This window comes from Elaeis guineensis, chromosome 9, assembly GCF_000442705.2.
Source record: "Elaeis guineensis isolate ETL-2024a chromosome 9, EG11, whole genome shotgun sequence".
NCBI classification, from domain to species: Eukaryota; Viridiplantae; Streptophyta; class Magnoliopsida; order Arecales; family Arecaceae; genus Elaeis; species Elaeis guineensis.
Window position 1 is genome coordinate 84,520,365 of NC_026001.2, and position 4,228 is coordinate 84,524,592.

The following is a 4,228-nucleotide window of genomic DNA, read 5'->3' on the forward strand; positions in this document are numbered from 1 at the left end:
ATCAATGGAGAGAACCCTTTCTCTCTAGGTGTGGGATGTGGAAGACAGAAGAAAAGGACTGCCCAACTTTTGGGCATGTGAATGTGGAGATGAAAGCCCAACTCCTTGGGTGTGGGATTTGAGGGAGGATTGAGGCAGGGTGTGGGTGTTGGATCTAATCTGAATCATCTACAGTCAAGGATCTTAGGGCTTATTTATAAGCCTCTAGGGTAGAGTTTTACCTCAACCCAAAAGCCTTAAAAGGTTTGACATTCAAACCTATTTTAATTCCTTATCTCATAAGGAATATCCTATCCCTCTGAAATTTTTAACGTCGGTCACAAACAAGGGGCATCGACCCTTTTTCTCAATGAGAAATTAGATGGGACATGCGCCCCATCTGAATCCATGCCAAGAAACACCAAAGGGGGCACAAACACTTAGCGTTCCCAACAAACCTTATCCAAATAAGGCATGAGCCTCTTTAAATTTGAATCCCAATGGGGTATTAGCCTCATTCTTCCTTTCCTCCATGAGAAAATCAGATGAGGCATCCCATCTGAACCTTATCCACAACAAGGTGGTGTTGGGCAAGATTCAAAATCAAAAGGATGGGGTGTTAGCCCCTTATCCAAGTTCTCAACATGCCAAAGCAAGAGGGACGATGTGCGCCCCCTCTCTATGCCCTCTCTCTTATCTTCTTCATGCTAAAGAATAAGGTGTTGAAAAATCGGCTGACGCATAGCATATATTTTAAAAAAAATTTATGCAGCAAAAAATCAAATTAAACAATTTAATCTATACTACATGCTTAAGATTTAATCTTAATGCCTATCCTAGGATCTATAACATGTTATGATGCATGTATATGATCTAAAAAACAAAATCAGTAAGTATGATCATATCAAAACAAGCGTCTTTAAATCATATTTGCACTATACATCCTATGTATATCAAGTACGAGTTCAGAACTCGATACCTTAGCATGGATAGTAGATCTCTACATTTGAAAAATCGTAGTCTTGTTGTCATGCCCCCAATCCAAGATTGTGAGCCGAAGGTCATGGCAACCGTCGCATACTCATAGAAAACTCTCTCCACAAGCATGCAAGGTATTTTATCATGCTATCTAAAGCAACAACAGAATAATTTATCAATAATTTAAATCAAAAATATAACAATCTATTTTTTTCTTTAATATCTCAAAATTACAACAATGTTCAATAGACCTTACATCAAATTCAATATGACTTTCAACCTAAAAGAAAAATATAGAAACTCTGCTTCTAATCATTCTTCCATTCATATCTTGCATCATCTTAAATTCTTGACATCTGTAAAAATAACAAAATAAGAGATAATAAGCTAAATAGTCCAATAAGCAATGATCACTCTTAATAAATTTTATTAGGTAAAATAGTAAATTATTACTTATAGAAAATAAGCATATCGAGTTCATCAATTTGAAATCAATTTCAATTATGCAAAATAATTCATGCTAAATTTATTTTTTTTCAAAAATTCAAGTTTCTTTCGAGATTTTAATTTTTTCTTTCTTAAGTTTTTGCTGTGTGTGTGGGAGGATAAATTATTTTGCTAGGAACTAGTACTACAAGAAGACTAGGCCATTAATGAAAGGTCAAGGTGCATCTAAACCTCAACTAAACAAAGTAGAAAGTAGTGGTCACCACTCCATTAGGTTCGTTTCTTTGATCCATCTTGTTAAGCTTGCAATCTCCTCTAATAATCAGTGGCTTAATTCTAAACAAACATTCATGTTTGTTTAGTCACTCCTAGTTCTCCACCTTTAAGGACTTAAGTGGAGGAGATGTAATGCTTGAGAATGACATAGCAACATAAGTGCTTGGAATTGGATGAATGGACCTGAAAATTACTTTAGAGAAATGTCTAGTTCTTGATGATATAATGTACATGCCATGTATTCTTTGAAATCTTATTGGTAGATCTTTACTTATTCAGAGAGATCAAAAGATTATTTTATAACCCAAAAATATTTTAATCTCCAACCATAAAAATTTTTTGGTAATGCCTTTGTGGGAGAAGGCCTTTTCAAGCTCAATACACCGCCTTCTAAAATCAATAAACATCACTCTTTTGCTTTCAATATTGAATCCCCTCTTGTTTGGCATGGTTGCCTAGGATGTGGGAACCTAGATAGAATTAGACATATGAACTTAGATCCAAAATCTAAGTATAAGATTTTTGCTCAAGCTTCACAACCTAGAGAATTTTTTATATTTGTTCATAGAAATACAAGCTTCTTGAGCTTGTACATAATGATATGTGCAACTCAACTAAGCTTTTTGCTAGTGGAGGAAACCATTACTTTGTAACATCAAATGAGTTTTATTGTTTTCATTATATCTATCTTACAACATCTAAAGATGCAATTATAGATAGATTCAAAATATACAAGGCTAAATATGATGATTAAATAGACTGAAAATTTTTATGAGATCATCACTTTTTATGTGCTTTAGTCAAATGGTACAATTGAGCAAAAGAATGAATTACTCTAGTAAATACGGTGAACTCCATGCTATTTAGCTCAAGAGTACCCCAATAACTTATGAGGGAGGATTTACTATTTGTTTGGTTCATCATTAATAGAATAACCTTTAAGGACTATGACTAAATCTCCCTTGAAATTTGAAAAGGTAAAATACCTAAGCTGGATTATCTCAAAGCATAGAGGTGTTTAGCTAAGGTAGTAATCCCTAAAGTAAAGAGGAAGAACATAGGACTAAAACCTGTAGATACTATGTTTATAGGTTGTACCCTAGATAGCAATGTGAGTAGGTTCTTAGTTATTAACTCCAAGGTTGGGTCCGATCATAAATTATATCACAATATCCGATTATCAGGTGTCAATGATACCTATACGAGATCAAATTCAATAATCAGAAAGAATACGAATACTATATTTCAACAATTTAGATTGGGTCCGATCATCTAATTTTATCTAATCAAAATCTAATTAGGATATAAACAATTCAAAATTTGACTATCAGATCAAATCAGATTTGAAGTGATAGGACCGAGATTTCTTCATTGGTTTCATAAAATCAAGTAGAGAGAGAAAATTAGAGAAGAGAGAATTCATGAGGTACAATCTAAATTGATCAGGTGTCATAGTCCAACATTTCGATTGGTGCGATCAAAATGATCTAATCAAGTCATGGCTAAATCAAAATCATAGATAATCAAATTGAAAAATATCGGATCTGATTAAGGTGAGTGCCAGCACGCTGTCCGACAATCATGGATCAAGATTCTTCATCAGATCAGAAATATTAAAAAAATTTTGTTTATTGATATATCTTTTTAGAGAGAGAAATCGATCGAGAAAGAAATAATTTAGAGAGAGAAAATTTTAGAGAGAGAAAGTTCAACATTCTAAAAAGAGAAAGCAAGGTTCAGATTGAAGAGAGAGAGAGAGAGAAGAGAGAGAAACTCTCTTTTATTTTTTTTCTTTTTTTTTCTTTTTCTCTTTTTTTTCCTTCTTTCATGGGAGAGGGAACCCGCGTCCCTCTCATCTTTTCCTTTTTTTTCTTCATGAAACAGGGAGGTCTTCCTCCCCCTTGTTCCCGAACTAAGAAGCCTCCCCCCAACCGATCACCCCTCCGACTGGTGGGGCAGTCCTCGACGACATCGAGCAGTCGGATCCGATAACCGGCAGTGGCCAACGGCGACAGCAATCAAGAATAAAAGACAAAAATAGGAGATTCGAAAAATAATGATTTTTGAATGGATTTTTCAGCAGAAAACTTAGTAAAATCCAAGATAAAAATATCTAAAAGATTGATGAAATAAAATGGAAGAGATTTTACCGGATTTGGATGGGGTTTGACTCGATTTTCGACGGCCATAAGAAGATTAATCTTCGGCAAATAGGATGAAAGAAAGAAAATCAGTGATTAATCGATGATTTTTGTGAGAAACAAACTGTTGAGATTGAGGCCTTTAAATAGACCTCAAATAGGGAGAGTTTCAATTCGATTTCAATCAGATTTTCTAGGTGGTATTTGGATTGGATTGGGAGAAGAACTCCATGAGTTCTTCCGGTTCCATGCTCTCTGCCTACAGCCTAGCATGTGCTTGCTCCAAAATTTCTATTTTTTAATTTTTTTTATTGCTTTAAGATTTGTGTGGTTGAGAATTGGGGTACTACATTCTTTCTTCCAAAAAAGAAATTTCGTCCTCAAAATTTTTCAGTCTTAAGTCTTCA